Below are 16,859 nucleotides of genomic sequence, written 5' to 3'. Positions count from 1 at the left end.
GCATGAGTCTTGCAACAGAGATAGAACGAATACGGGTCTTCAATGAGCTTCAGAACTTGATTCATTTGTTCCTTTAGGGCATAGAGAGTCTACACCTTCTGTTCAGTTGTGTTCCAGAAGATGTGGTTTGCTTGCTGGAAGTACTGATGGTTAACAGAGAAGAAGATGGGAAATGCTATTGGATAGATGCTGCTGGAAACTTCTGAGCTGCATGCAGGTCATCTTTGCCAAAAACCAGATCCTCCTGCATAAGGAGTTTTAGAGCACAAGAAGGTAGCTTCCAGCGGAGTGTAGCTGCAATGACAGAAGCTCAACTCAACCGCAAAATACAGCAATGAAGTTACAATGTGTGATAATGTTTTTGCTGCTGTGGCCTGTTTGTTGTTGGTACCCAGTTCATCAAAAAAGCCCAAATATCTATTTTTTCCCCTTTTGCACTGGAAATATGGTACTTTATGTTTAAAAATAAAGGAGCCTTTTCTTCCTGACCATTCCCTCCTCTGATAAGCTGGATTGTTGTTAGTATAGAGTGTGAACAGGATGGGCTGCCATGGTGATGACTGGAACGTTTAGCCTGGATGTTACTGGTAGGTGCCCTGCAGTGAGAGGGAGGAAGGCCACCTTATTGATAGACTAAAGGAACTGTAGTGAGTTCATTCAGCAAGAACACAGAGTGTTCTGAGTATTGTAAACAAGCACGGGATCCTCTCCACTCTGCTTTCTAACCTAATAATTAGTTGTTTCACCTTGAGCTGGTCATTCAGGCTCGCTTGTAGTAAAAGATTTGAAACTAGCAAGTTCAGAGAGTTTAAGCTGTCTACAACTACAGATGATTCTCCACTCATTGTACCTTTTTCTGTTATTACTGATGCAGAAGAGAACGCACAAAGCTGACTCGGATTTAGCTTTAAGGGTCTAGCAGTTACTAAGATGAAGCCTGCTTCTGTCATCTAGATTGGGAAGATTTATGATCTTGGCCGTTTTTTAATATTTGAGAAGTGATGTAGCAAAATCTGAAAAATGACATTTGAAGTTTGGAAAAAGCTTTAGAACAGAAGTTATTCCTAGCTACAATGTGATCTGGGTTGGTGGACTTCTTTTTTTTTTTTTTTTTCTTTTCCATTGTTGAATATTTTGAAAGCCAGCTCTGAAATATCCAAGATGAATTCTCAGACTAAGGAGTCGGGCATCTAATGGGAAATTTTAGGAAAGATTTTTTGGTTGAGTGATTCAGGAGTTGAGGCAGGAAACAAGGTAATGCCACTGACTGAATTCACGAGTCTGTGGCTGGCTGTCTCCTGACTGCTGTCCTTAATTCAGCTGACTGATCTGAGCTTTGTGACAGCAGATCTGTTTGCTGGTGCATGCAGGAGCAAAGACACAACCTGTGCATGTCACAGACAAAGCAGAGTAAATTCTGGAGATGCTTTGGTGCCCTGAATGATGGTGCTTTGGCTTGGTTTGAGGTACGCTGGTGTTTTGAGCAGAGAGAAGCCATGCTCCACATCTGGCACCACGCATCACCTTTTGTTTCGTTTTCACTCCTGCACTGCAAACATGCAGGTCCAGGTGGCCACTGAATCCCGAAAGCAAACCCGAAATAACAATGTGCAACAAGCACTAAAGGTAGCTGCTATGCTGTTACCCATAGCTAGCATTTGGAGCCCAGGTCCAGCTGCAGTTGTGTGTGGATCTGCTGCTGGGGCAGTACCTCTGTTGCTTCTTTCCATGCCATGTAACTGGCAGTGCACAGTTTGTCGTGGCTCACCCAGAAGGGGATTGCTGCCAGGAAGGCACAGCCCTGTGAGTAAGGGTGGCAGAACAGAATGGGACTGGCTAGGGGCAGCTGGGGCTGGTCTGAGAGCCTTCTGCAAATACTGCTTTCTAACTAAGATTAAAAAAATAATAATAATAAAAAAAAAATAAAAAGGCCTTCTCATGCTTGGCTTGGTGTGTGGTTTTAATATTTGGTTCCTGACAATAATTTGAGGGAGAAAAAGAGAAGTGAAACACTGTCAGGGGCGGGCTTTCCTGAACTGCAAACGCTCTGTTTCAAATCTGATCAAGCTTTGTGACATAGAATCACAGAATGACTTGGCTTGGAAGGGACCCCAAGGATCATCAAGCTCCAAAATCCCTGCCACAGGCAGGGCCACCAACCTCCAGATCTGGTACCAGACCAGGCTGCCCAGGGCCCCATCCAACCTGGCCTTGAACACCTCCAGAGATGGAGCATCCACAGCCTCTCTGGGCAGCCTGTGCCAGCACCTCACCACTCTCTTTGTAAAGAACTTCTCCCTGGCATCCAATCTAACCCTTCCCTCCTTGAACTTAAAACCATTCCCCTTTGTCCTATCACTGTCTACCCAAATAAAAAGTTGATTCCCCTTCCTTTTACAATCCCCTTTTGTTAATGTCTTGCCTCCCACTTCCTTTATTTCAGTGTATTAAGCCCTTTGGCTGAGGCCAAAATAAACAAAATTTGAGGGTCAGTTTCCTGTGATTCATGGTAAGAAATGAGCAAGATATGAACCTGAAAGTAGTGGCTGGAAGTTAGTGAAGCATTTGCATCTAAGACTATCAGGTTCCATGGCAAGAAGATATCAGACAAAGGTTTAAGATAAATATTTTTGCGGAATTAATTTTTCTGCAAGTGGAAGGAAAAATGTGAGAGAAGGGATGAGTTTACAGCTCGGAGAGACAAATTGTATAAACGTTAGTGTACGAGGATTGTAGCTGTGTGTTGTAAATAAAAGTATGATGGGGCTACAAACATTGCGGCAGTGGAGGAGAAAACAGCTTCTGGCTTTTCTTTGCTGTACCACTCTGCAGAGAGTGCTCAAATCTCTGTGCTTTGTGCACTCAATTGTAGAACAATGCGTGCCATCTCTTTGTATCTGAAAGGGTCACTCATCATGACTGTGTGGTAGGGTAGAGGATGGTTACTCCTGCCAGGGAACTGGGCTGACTTTGCTGTCATTCTGAGGAAGCTCAAGAGGGTCTGCCATGACTCCACGCTTAATTTCTTGTTGTCACGTTGCATGAATTAATCTTAGCTTGTGTTTGCAGTTGCCCTGTCACACAGGAGGTGGTCGAATACAGTGGGTAGTTCCTCCTGGCTGGCCCAGGCATAGCGTGCAAACAGTGCCTGTATGCAAGCATAAGTGATGCAAGGTTGCAAACTGTAAGCTCCCTTTTGGCTTTAAAATAAAGAGCAGCTCAATATTTAAAAAAAAAAAAAAAAAAAAAAGTCTTCTAGGTGGTCAGAGCTGCTCATTTTATTCTTCAGAGCTAATCATCCATATGGGTTGTTTTCATGTTGAAGCATAAGAAAAATGTAATGGCTGTAAGGCAGAGTTAGTTTAATAAGTACTGCCATTTTATTTCCAAGACTTTCTGTTGCTTCTAAAGAATCAGTGAGCTGTGAAATGAGAACAGTTGTTTGGATCTTCAGAAAGCACTGCAAAGTTATTAGCTTCCCCCTTCTTAATTGAAACATATTCATAACGTAGTACATTGTCATTTTTAATGGGCATCATAAAGAGAAACTGTGGCTCTTGAACAAGAAACAGTCGCACTTGAAAATGATGCAAGTGAGAAGAGGCAAGATGTCCTAAGCTAAGCATTGGCATGTCTAAGTCAGATGCAGGCCAAGTTCAGGAACTTGGCTGCTGCTTGTTCAATAACTAAATAAACAAAAATGGTTGTCAGACTTGATGATAACCCACACTTCACACTTGGGTATCTGTGCAGGAGCTCTGAATTGTGTCTTTGATGTCCAGCTTCACTGTGTTGTGGCTGTGTGCTCAGGATGAATGGCTGAGAGGAAGGCAGCTCTGCCCTGATGGGCATCCATGTGGGTGTTGTATGAAGCTGTGGTAGGACTTCATTTCTCTTCCAAGTTCTCAAACTCTTCCACTGCTGTCTCTGGATACCAAAGCTTGAGAAGGTACTCAAGTGTTTGGTGGATACGTACTGACTGATTTCAGAGCTTGAATGGTGTGGTTTTTCTTTAATCTTGCTCTGTAGATGAGCACAAGGAGATAACTGCCTTAGTCTGGCAAGCATGAGAAAGCTGGAACAGGATGCCCAGCAGGCTGCTGGTGCAGGCAGCTGGGTGACTGCATTTGGGAGTTTCTGTGCTGTCCTGTGGTTTTGCTGTCATCTCTGAAGTTGACTGCTGCAGTAAAATGGGTAACTTTCTATCTCTTCTGTTCAGTGTTTGCCCTGTATCTTAAAGAAGGGCTTTCAACTCCTCATCTATAAAATGGCAATGATGTATCCATTCTTACTATCCTAAGGCCGAATACATTAATGAAATATAATTCCTTAATGGAAGGCACTCAGTATATTAGCTGAGTATAACTCAATTTGTAGTTGGGCTAATGAAAGGAAAATTGCTTTTTCCCACGTATTGGTTAGTTCACGGAGCTGGCAAAAATGCAAGCAGGAAAGAGAAGGAATGTGAAGACTCTTTTGCAGAATAAGATACTGAGACATGATAGTCTGTGGTGTCATTAGCCTGTGAGAGTGCTGTTTTTGAACAGATGAATGAAATCACACAGTACTGTGCAGCAGAAGAGATCACAGCATCCTTATGGCTTTTTCTTTTCACTTCTTGAACCTAAACAGAGATTGGATATTTCTGTCCAACAAAACCCAGATAACAGTACAGCTACGTGCAGCCTTGTAGCTCTGGATATGTTAGAGCTCCTGCACGTGCCATTCAGAAACAACTGCTGTAAGTTAAGTAACTTTAGCACAATCTGCGTGATTTCACTTGCTGCTTAAATTCTGGATATCAAACAGTCTGGTTGCAGCAAGTCTGGCTTAGGGGATAACCCCTGTGTTTTGGGAAGCCTGCATATTGATAACTTGTGTACAAGGCATGTACCATATTTAAACAGCCTACTATTTTGTTGTTACCTATCAAATAACATTTCAAATCGGGGCAGTTGGATCAGCTCACTTGAGATGCTTGTTGCAGTCCCAGTTTGAAGAGCATCTTGTTGCCCATTTGACCACTGATGCTGTTCCCTTTGGTGGACGCTTTGCCATTGTGGGCATTGTGTGTAAGGTGCAGCCTCCCTCCTTTCCTGTGGGTGCTGCTGTCACCAATTTATTGCTCTCCTGTAATGGGGGTGGGAGACTGAGAAGGGAGGCATTAACCTTCTGCTTCTCACACTCCCCAAACACCCAGCACTGAATGTCACATCCTTGCTGCAGTGAGTTACGTTCCCTCTGAAAAGAGGAGCAAAATATACCAAAAAACAGAACAAAAAATAGTGATGGAAAGAGCCATGTTACTTCTTTTCTGAGAATTACATTGCTTAGCTTAAAGGCAGGATTTAAAAAATAAGAAGTACAGGGAAATGTAATAGGAAATGACCTTTGTTTCTACACCACACTTTTTCTAAAGGGAAAAGTTCAATTTTTTTTCTTCTCTTGCCAGATTTATATAAAGAATTTTTTTCCTTAACATTATTCTGTTCTCGTGGAAGGTTACTGTAAAGGAGGTTGTCATCAAAAAGAAAACCACAGATCCTGAGTTCCCTGAAGCAGTTGAATTTTCTGTTGGAATCCAGTCCCGATATGTCGGCACTTTATGTACTTTACTGTGCAATTTCCATGAAGGTAACACAATTTCTTTTAGCTTCTCCTTTACCTGGGGAACTTTAATCCATTTCAAAATAACTTTGCCCCAGGATGTGAACTGCAGCTACGTTGCAGGCTTACGGAGCAATTTTCACTGTGGTTAAAAACTTAAATGAGCTATTGGTAGCAGAGGCCATTAATTTGGTCTGTGTATGAGAGGTGCTGGGGCTCAGCTGAAGAGTGCCTGAGAGAGGTGATAGATTGCAGCTCAGAGTTGGTTATAGGGGGGTTTGTTCATTCGTTGGTTGAAGCTTGCTGTGCAATGCCATAGTGAAACAAAAGCCCCAGTTGTTCTATGTGAGGAGTATGGGAGGGGAGCACAAATTACTCCTCCTGCCAATGGCTGAATAAAAAGTAGAGAAAATCGATTGAAATCGGATTTATTTTATCCAGCCATCTCAGTCTGAGCCTGAAAGTCTTCAAAGATGTGAATGAGGAATGTTCTGCTAGAGGAAATAGCACTGATTAGTTTGGCGGAGAGAAGAAACCACCAGTCCTTACTCTGTAATTGTCAGCTTTCCTTACTTGGACTGTATATTTCTGCACTGGACCATCTTAATGTCTCTGGTGTTTGGCTTCTTGGTTTCCGTGTTGTAAGGCAGAAGCAAGAAGGAATGAATGCTGAACCAATGCCATTGAGTGCAGTTTGATGTTGGTGCATGCACGGGAGCTGGCACTTGCACAGGCAGAGAGATTCTGCAATACCAGACTTCTCTAGAAGTGGATGCAATCAGTGCTTTGGCTAGGATGTATGATTTGGCTTTCTGCTTGTTTTTAACGTGCAGATGGAATGAAAGAGTTACTGGACTGTCACAGACTAAACAATTTGGCACGTCCTTTCCCTCAGAAAGTGATGATCTGTTCTGCAGAGGGCATCTGGAGGGCTGGTCATGTTTGACATGCTCTCTGAGAAGGATGTCTACCTGGGATTGGTGTGAATTCTTAGCCCTCATTTACCTGAGTGCAAGTGAGACTACAGTGGGGGCATTCCTTCTAGGCAAACAGAATGTATTTTATCCTGATGTCAAATGCAGTGAGTGCAGATGGTCATGAGATTTGTAACTTCCTATTTCAGATTCAGTTTCTTGTATTGCTGGAGATTGCATTAGGGAAGACCTTTACAGATGAGCAGAGAAAACTTTACTCTTGTTCTTCTCAGCCCCTTTTATATCTTAAGGCACTGTGATTAGAAAGCAGTGACAAAAGAAAAAAAAAGTCAACTAGTTTTAAGCCATAGTTCTGATTACCTAAATTGAACCAAAAGCAAACTTTAGGATGCTTTCCTAACCTTTGTGCTATTAGAATATGCTGGAATGTGTTACACCCTTCCAGTAGCCTAAAGAAAGGCTTTTGAGACATAAAATACATACAGATGACTTTGAAAATGTCATAAATTGCCTATTTTTGTTATCAAATCAATGATCTGATCTCAGAAAATGAATATTTTCCTCTTTCCAGGAAGATGTATTTTCTTCCTTGTGGATTTGTTGTGAAGTAGAAAAGCTCCAGCATGAATGAGAAATTAAGAGATGCTTGTCCATCACATCCTAGAAGTGAGTGGAATAGGAGGATGCATGTGAACATGGGAGGCAAAACTACAAGAGCCCTGTCCAAGACTTTCCATTTAATTAAGAAAGATTTTCTACTTGGTCTTGGTGAATAAACCCACACCAAAGTTTGGCCTCCAAACTAAATTATCAGCATTTGCACATGACTGTCAGCAGAGTTTGTTTTAAGAAAATTTATGAAAAAAGAGGATTTCAAGTTGAGCTTGCACTGGTCTCATTTTAGATGGAAATTGTGCTGAGCTTACAAACCTCAGCTTTTCATTAATGAGCTCCATTAACAGTGCCATGCATGTTATTGGTAACTTCTGAAACGCCTTACAGGATTTGGAAACCTTGATAAAATGCTATGACTCTCTTCTTTAGGGCAAAAACAGTGACAATGTTTAATCGTGGTTATCTCTCATTGTACTTGTTCAGCACTTCTGCGCTCCCCTTGGATTTCTTTGTTCTCAGCAAGATTATTTTATCACCCTTAGGTTCTTTCTGTCTGTTGCTTTTCTTATTCAACTTCCAAGTTAATTTCAGACTGAAGGGCAAAAACTGCTTCCTGAACTTTGAATGCGTGGGACCGGTTATGAAAAATTGCAGTGCTCTTGGAGGATGGTGTGTGAAATATAGGCACTCTGTAGTGAGCTTTGGACCAGCCCTCAAGTCAGTGGTTCTATTTGTTTGTGTTTGTAGGTAGTGATGTCTCTAATGATAACTGAATTGTTTCTAAATGTTAATGTATAAGGGTGGGTGAACAGTGAAAACCAAAATGTTGTCCCCTTTGCACTGGACAAGATGGGATTTTTGTAACTTCAGTGGAAACAGGCACTGTGCTGACAGCCTGTGCACACCTATTATTGAAATCTTACTGGAATCATCTAAAGTAGAGTTTTGACCCTCCCAAAACCTGTCTGGTACTGCAGTATGTCATGTAATTTCTGGTTGGCTGAAAAATAAGTAAGAAAGGAAGGGAACCAAGCCACAAGCCAGTTCTCTAGCAGATCAGTGTCTGCTTTGTCTTATCTCCAACTGTGTATGGGTAACTTTTGTCTGATAGGGAAGATAAAAGAACAGTGAACGGTGAAATGGGAGGGGATAGACCAAGCATCTCTACTATACCAAGTGACAACCAGTTTATGTGGTTGGAACTTGATCCCTGGTGCCCAGTACTGATGCTGTGTGTTCCTGGTGAGTAGTACAGCTGTAGAGAAATGGCACATAAGTTTCTTCTTGACAGGATAAAGCCTGCTGTCTGTTTTTGTTGCTGTTGTTGGTTTGTTTTGTTTTTTTTTTGTGTGTGTGTGTATGGGGGTAATAACAAAGATCTCAAATTAAAAATGATCATCAAGGATAATTGAGTCAATTGTATGAGGCTAACAAGACTTGTTATAAAAAGGAGAGCCAGTATCGTATTTTATTTCAACCTTCACCCTGCTTTTCATGCAGGTGCTCTCCAAAAAGCTTCCACTGACATGGCAGGTGCAAAAAGTTATTCTTTTTCTTGATCATGTCCTAAGCAGCTCCATGTATAAGGTGCCTGTTATACAAGGTGTTTTTTGTCTTGCATTTGGATTCACAAGATCAGATTTCTGCAAACGCTTGGATAACAGCTGCATTTGGGAAATTCTCCATTTATTTTTTTTCCAGTAAAATATATTGGGGATAACTAAGGATATGATTCCAAAACCTCTTCAAAATCTCCATAAGTTGGCAGGTGTCTATCCTTGTAAACAGGTAAGAGACTTCTATGAGGTCTGTAAAGTTCTTCTTGGATTTTTAGAGCCGTGTTCAAGACATAAAAATGATCCATAAAAGATTATAATAGAAACTAGGATAAAATGCCAGTTACGACGTATAGCCACGTTGTGTGCTTCTGATTCACGTGTCATTTGCCTGATGAGATCTCTTGATACCCAAAATAAGAAAATGGAATCAGTTTTTCATGCTACCCTGCAGCTTTCTTTTGCAAGCCAAAAAGCAAATAGACCCAAACTTTTAAAAAATCTGGGCTCCAGCTGTCCTTCTTGGATTGGTATTAGAGAGGCAAGATGGCACAGCAGTGAGAAGGCTGTGCATGCCAAGACATTGTGATGATGGAATGTCCAGCTGCACTGACATATTGCCTCATTTGCCTGCATTATGCTACAAGATGCATCATAGCCCCTTCCAGTTTCTTTATGTCCTGTTTAGAGTAGGGGTGCTGAGACAATATTGAGTTCCCTCAGCAAGTGCTCTGAAGGAGGAGTGTTTTCTAATTTCTGCTATTTTTCTTCTCGCATGTAATGAGTAAGACTCCTTCCAAGTGTTGGCAAGCAGACTTTGCGAGGTTGATTACTTCAGCTTTAGGTTCAGTGATATTAGGCTGATGTGTGTAAATAGAGGTGTATGCCCAACATATTTGAGTAAAACCTGTGGTGTGCTTTGTGCTAAGTGTTTGGGTTTCCTGCAGTCTTCTGCATTGCTTTTGGCACTGCGACCTTCTGGATGTCTCCAGATTCACACTAAGCCTGTTGGACTTGTTTCTAAGGCTGAAGTCAGTCTTCAGAGTCCTTCCAGCAGAGCTTCCCACACTGCTTACCATCTCAGGAGTCGTGATTATGCCTTTTGTTACTGCATTTCCTATCAGTGTTGCTATTTATGGTCAAAGACCTGCTTGTTTTATTTCTCAGTATACTTCTTGATCTTCAGAACATTAGCAGTGCCACATTAGTAAGGTTTTGAACTGCTTTCAGTTTGCTGCAGTTCTAAAGAGCAGTAGTTTGTGGTGTTTTTTTTTTCATTGGGAAAGAGAGGTGAAAGAGAGTGATGCTTATTCCCTAGTGAGAGTAGCCAAAGTGAATACAGACCAGATCTTGCAATGCTTCTCTTGTAAATAACTTAAAAAGCAGCCTGAGTTTTCTAGCACCTGTTCCTTCTACACAGCATCTTAGCAGGATGCTGAAAGCACCAGAAACTGGCTTGAAAGGGACAACATGAATTTTTGGTCTTGCTATGTACTAATAAGGCCATGAGAGATTTTGGAAGTACCTTCATTTATGGACAGTAGATACCAGCACGTGTAAGATGGTCTTATGCTTAACATAGTGGTTGGTCAAAAAAAACCAAAAACGCAATAACAAAACAACCAACCAACATGTGGCTGAGTTCTAAGAGAGGTGATGTGTCTAAGGCAGGCATGAGATGTTATGTCACAGCCTCTGAGCCTGTCGATGGGCCTCAGTAAGGTTTGAATGTTAATGTGCTATGATGCCTTTCTTTAGTACAAAATGTCCTTAAACCCAAAGTGAATTAGTCTGCAGACCCCTAACCTGAGAACTGAAGGATTGCTTCCATAATGGAATAAGCCAAATGTTGGTACTGTTTCATCCTCATCATCTCCCAGGCTTCAGATGGTGGGAAGTAGTTTCTTCTACTGGTATCCACTTTTTTGGCCTTCTTTTCCCCTCCTGGGGCATGTGCTATGCTGAATTTAACTGCTGAGAAATGTTGATACATGAAAATTAAAATGGCTGAAGAATCTTTTTGATGCAAGTGTTTTTCTGCTATGTTATTAAGGCCACTCTCTGTTCTGCCTAGAAACAGTAAGACCAATGGAAGACAAATTACGAGAAGAGTTCTATTAAGGAGGTAAGGAGAGGATGATAAGAAAGATCAGAAGAAATGAGGAACAGTATGTAGTCATACTTCCTTTCTCATGCCTGTGACTGCTGTGGAACGCAGTAGTCGGGACTCTATGGGGATGTCATCTGGATAGGAAGATTAGTAATGGGAACCAAAATCTGTCATAAGACAATGTGGAAAGCTGACGTTTCCGTAAGTACGTGTTCAGATCCCTCACTGAGCCTTGCTTATCTCCAAGCCCGTGAACAGCTTTTGGAAATGGATGCTTTTTGATTTTTTACCCAGTATACAGCAAAGAGGTAGATTAGAGGCTGAAATACTTAAAAACTTCTTTGTCATCCATCACTCCATCAGCTTCAGAGCTTAGCACATGTGCCTACCTGATCTTTGTCTGCCTCTGCTGTGTGCTGTAGAGCTAAACTTCATAGGATGTATTTGGTCTGTCGTATTTATTAGGAATGAAGAAGATAGGCCAGAGTATGAGTTCAGATTTGTGTAACCTTTAGAATTTGGCTTCTCTTGTGAAACATTTCAATGGCTAGGCAAGCTGCCTGCTACATGCTCTGGTGGAAAATCCTTCCAGAAGTGCAGCCACCATAATGGCTGGATACAAACAGCTCCTGCCAGGTGCCATTAGTTGTAAAACGGAAGCCAATTTTGAGTGTCACTTCTGGTTTAAGTGTATGTTTACAACGACTGGAACTGGTTTGTTGTTCAGATGTCTGCTGGTAGTAAATCCTAAATAATAATTAGGTTTATACTGTTTATTTTAAGGTTCTATTTTGTTTTTAAGGAAATAGTAAGGCTGTGTGTGTAGGAAAACACTTTCAAAACCTATTTAGGACAGAGACCTCAGCTGTGGTGCATTCTGTACATTTGTTTTTTGTGGTTTTTTTATTTGTTTGTTTTTCTGAAGTGTGGATTGCAAAATACTTCTGTCTTCTGTAACTTTTTTTTTTTTAGACTTATTGAATCAAATTCCTCCCTGAGAAACTATGACCTTAGTTTTGAACTTCTGGTTTTGTAGGCATGTTCTTGATTTGCAGGTTGAATTTCGCTGAGCCAAAATGACTTTTTTTCGTGGTAGAGCAGGAAATCAAAATACCAGGTTCACTGAGGGATGCTGACAGCACTTCTACCAGTGACTAAAGAGGACAAATTCTAAGTGGCTTAAAAAGTAAGGTAGGATAAGGAAAACATACAGAGACTGACAGTTAAGCATAGGAAGATTAGGATACCTGCTGATATCTGGTATTTTGCATTTAGAGCAGCACAGAGCCTTTTGTATTTTGGGAATTAGAGTATTTATGTGAACACAGCCAAGTCTTCCTATAACATATCTATGTTGCACTGACATGTGTGTTCCTCAAAAATAGTCTTTCCCCCTTGTTACCTGGGTCCCTAAATGAATACATGCCACTAGGATTATAAATTACTGTCACAGTCACTTGAGTCGCAGTCACCCCACTTCTTTATGGGCTCTTTGAAGCTGGTTGTCACCCGTTATGTTGGCCAATGTTTGCCTTGCTGTTTGGGATTAGCAGCTCTGGTCCTTTGCTGAAAGAAGAAATGGACCAGAGGTGAAGGATTCTGGGGGCTTGCTAAGACAGCTTCCAGAGGAGATGATCAGAGTCCACAGTGTTTTATTTTTTGTTGAGAGGGCAGCATTCCTTCTTGCTTACTGACCTCAACTGCTGATATCAGAAGGGCTGCCCACGCAGGCTGGGGTCAGCAGAAGCTCTTCATCTGGTCACTGAGATGAGGGTTCTTGGTAAGAGCCAGTAGGATGCAGCACTGTGAAACAGCTCACAGAACGGGGGAAGTTGTCTCATCATTATGTTTTCAACCTATTTGTTGTGCATCACTTATTAGCCTCATTGCAGCAGACAGGCATGTATAGAATATTTATGTTCTCTGCCATTGCTCGCTTCAGACGTGAAGGAATAAAGCACTTCTGAAGAAGTCCTTTTCCTTAAACTGGTTTTAGTGGTCTTTGGTTCTTAAGTGCAAGATGGAGTCTGCAAAGATTGGGTCTGTAATCTGTTGTTATTAAATTATTTATGGTCATTAACTTATGTTAATTTGAGGAAGCTATCTTCAAATTTCAGCAATTTTCAGGAAATTGTGTGTGCCTTTTTATTATTAGGAAGATGAATTTGCCTGTCAGTTAAGGTCAAAAAGCTTTCTCGTGAAAATTGCATGTTTAATATTAATCAGTTATTTTATATTCCTGCAGCTGTTTTCTGTAAGAATATGGAGAGAGCAGTTGGCATTGTTTCTGTTCGCATTGTTTTCTCCCTCTGCCCCTCCCTCCCCTTTTTTTGTCTTTTTTTTTTTTTCTTCCATCCTCTTCTTAAGTCAGCAAACATTCCTTTGCACTGCTGGGGATTGTGTTTTCCAGTAACACATCCTGTCTAAGAGCACAGTGCCTCCTTCTAATGGATACCGATGACATAAAAGCAGTCTCAGATGTGTAAGCATCTGCTGCACTTAGCAGATCTCACATTAGTTTATTCTATTTTATTCTTGTTTTCTGTGATACACTACTCATGTTTCCACGCGGGAGGTGTTCTGTTGTCACATTATTTTGAGACTGAGCCTCCCTAAGCAGGCTGCTCTGTGTAACATTCATCTGAAGTTCTTGTTTCTTTAATCCCTACAACTTGAGCTTGTCTGCGGCAGTTTTTATTCAGTATGGATATAACTAAGGAGCAAGTCCTTCTGTGAAAGCAGCAGATCATTTCAGCACGGATGAGATGCAAAAATTGCCCTCTTGGTTCTGGGCATCTTGCTCCTCCAGTCTCACTGACCAGGTGCTTCAGGTAAACTCCATCAGAAAGAACAAAAACCTCCACGCTTTCTGGTACTCGGGATGTGGCTCGCTGATGTCCTGTAACCACATAATTTACAGCTTTTAATATCTGGAACAAGTTTAGCCTCTGAGTGGAGTATGCAGCACCTCCTTCTATAATAGAGTTGTTATAGTCAAGTTTTGGCTTTTTTTTTTTTCCTTGAGGTTGAGCACTGCGTGACTTTGTTCACACAATTTTAATTGCTGTTATTTTAATTGCTGTTTTTCTCAAAAACAGCCATCGTTTCCAACGTTAGTCTAATTACACTGGCACTTTATTTCTAAGAATAGTTGATCTATTGAGGATCAGAAGAAGCAAAAATAGCTCACTTTGCACTGAGGTGTATTTGTCAGTATCTCTATGTATGGGAAAACATGCCTCATTTTCTCCTGTCATTTTAAAGTAAGAGGAGAGAAAGTCTGGAAATGAGTTATTAGAAAGGAAGCATCATGATAAGATATCAGCAGGGATAAGGGGGTTCAGCAGGAGGAGCAGACTGTAGGCTGTGGCAGGGCAGGGAACCTATGTATTCGGGGGAAGTGCTGTGTTCCATTATGTTTTGTTTGAGAAACCCAGCCACTGGTTTAAAGAACTGAAGGTAATTAATAACACTGAGTCTGTATCAAAGGAAAAAAACACCTGTATGTCATCATCAGTAGAGAATGAGTATCTTTTCCAGCTGCACTCCGATGATATTGGGATGATTATGAGCTAAATTTTTGCTCATTTTTGAGAGCTCCCCAAGACTCTTTCAAAGCAAAGACAATCCTTCACAAATATTATTATATTTAAAAAGTTTGCTTTTATTACTTCTTTTGCTAATATTAGCATCCGTTTCTGCATTATGGATGTCCAAGTACGCTTCCATTGGATGTAGTTATTTTCTTATTCAGGTACTTCCAGCAGGATCAATTTCAGATTCTGTGGAGGAAGGTGCTATCTTAAGCAGTATTGCAGTATGTGCTCTGATTAGAAGTGAAAGCAATGAAATTTGTCATACGTGTACCTTCATAACTCATAGACAACAGCGGCGTTGTTCTCATTGTTTTTCTGATTTCATACCATTTCTTGCTGAAGAAGACACAACTGCTTGTTTTATTAGCAAAATAATTATTTTTAGGACCTGGTTTTAATTTCTATGCGGAATTTTCCCTGTTGTTGCAGAAGAAAATTTAAATAGTTTATTTCTTTCTTAAAATTAACTAGCTAAGAAAATCTAGATATGCTCTTGATATAATATATATGTCCTATAATATATTGGCTGCAATGAAATTTATATGCAGTTACAGTGTTGTAATGCTATTTGGGATTAGAAGCTCATCATAGCACAAGAGACCAGGTAACCATAACTGATGCATATTGCACCATAGGTGCAATATACAGCAACTGAATGTCCAAAAAATCCATGCTGCTGCTTCACACCCTATCTAGTGGCAGTCTGGTTCTGTTCAGCAGCTTTGGCTTTCTTGGTAGCATGGTTAATCACTGTGGGAAGGAAAAGGAATATTACCCATGTTCTCCTGGCATTAAGACTCTTCAACACAATGTGTTGCTCTGGGGATAATGTTGTGCATGTGTTGGAACTGTGGTGATAAGGGACAAACCAGACCCGGTGTCTGTCTACTATCAGTTTTCTTCTCAGCACGTCTAGCAACAGCTCCACAGTTTCATCTTCATGAAATTACTGTTGGCAAAATGTGTTGAAAAGCCACTGTGAACGCACAGAGGTGCTAGAAGTGCATGAACTGAAGTTACAGGTCCTCCTCTGCAATTCAGAAACTTCAGCACAGGTTGATAGGAATGCTTGCTGTAGAGCTGGGGGAGGAACTGGAACAAAAATCAGAGCATTTCAGCTCATCTGCCTTAATGAAGCTCTGACGAACATAATTGTTGAGCAGAAAGCTTCATAAATATTCTCATAAATATTTACTCGGTTATCACTTAATTTTAATCTTCTTGGTGTGTACCATTATGTTTAAGCTTCTTTAAAAAAAAAAAAAGTCTGTTCTCTGAAAATGAATCATTCACGTTTTTAGTATTACATCAGCCTGGTGTAGGCTAAATTCATTTACATCTCTGTGTTCAGTGGCCTTAAAACATTTTGTTTCTGCTCAAATATAGATGCAGTAATAGATGGGCTGATGAATAAAATATTATTGAATAAAAGTTGGAGAGGATGAATGGAATCCTGATTGCGACTGACTTGTATTTTTTTTTTCTGTGTAAAACGAAATCACTGTTTTTATTTTGAGTAGTTCAAGCAGATTCTTGACATGATGGCATAGTACTGCACATGGCAACTGATAAGTAAACTAAGCCTGAACAGGAGGGAAAATTTAAGGAGCTAGGAAATGTTGCTGCTTGGATTCAAGAAAGTGCAAACAAATAGGAAAATAAGCTGTGAAATATGAGCTTTTTTTCCTCAGGCTCAGAGTGCTGTTTTGACCTATCCTGGAGGTCTATTGAATGGTCTCAGAGCTGATAGAGCATTCTGCTTTATAAACTGACTTCATTCTTGATGTTAAACTACGTAGTTGTTGAATAGCAAAAATAATTGAAGGTGCAATTTTGCATGCATTAGAAGATGTGTAGAAAAGCCTGCAAATGAGGAGGTTGGCGACAATGACTTCTGTGGTTTTGCTTTATTTAGCCATTGACTGTTTCTTTACCAGATAGTGAAAGCATTTCAATAAAAACAAAGTTACATCTGCCCTTACGCTTTTCAGTAACTTGGTTTTAGCAGGCATTAAAACATTGAATAGTAACTTAAAACAGTAAATCTCAAATGATATTAGAAAGAAAGGGATGTCTGCATTTTTGCGTTACAGAAATGAGCCAGGTTAGTGCTCAGCTGTTGTCTTATGTCAGCACCATAAGACATTGTTTGCAAATGTTAACATTTTTTCTTCTTCCTCTGTCTGCTCATACCTAAGGCCTGTGAAGATGATCTTTGCTTTGCATTTAAAATATTATTCTTTGGACAAAGCACATACCTCTGTGTAGCAGTATACCTGTATTATTAGCAAACGGATGGATGCCTCTAAGCAGAAATATCTAAAGTAGGTCACTTGATGTATTTAACTTCATTTTTAAGCCTTCTAGCTATTTTTTGCTTAATTTCTTTGGATTGTTGTGTATAACTGCATTTATTTGTAGCAGAAGTAGTAAAAAGAGC

General features: G+C 40.5%; 1 protein-coding gene across 1 annotated transcript in view; it reads left to right on the top strand.

Annotated features, from left to right (window-relative positions):
- KCNIP1 (potassium voltage-gated channel interacting protein 1) overlaps positions 1–16,859 on the top strand; it is a 299,615-nt gene that overhangs the window by 33,299 nt on the left and 249,457 nt on the right. The gene's annotated exons all lie outside the window — the stretch shown is intronic.

The sequence above is a fragment of the Phasianus colchicus genome, chromosome 15 (genome assembly GCF_987193195.1).
Source record: "Phasianus colchicus chromosome 15, bPhaCol1.hap1.1, whole genome shotgun sequence".
NCBI classification, from domain to species: Eukaryota; Metazoa; Chordata; class Aves; order Galliformes; family Phasianidae; genus Phasianus; species Phasianus colchicus.
This window is presented reverse-complemented; position numbering and strand designations above follow the sequence as displayed.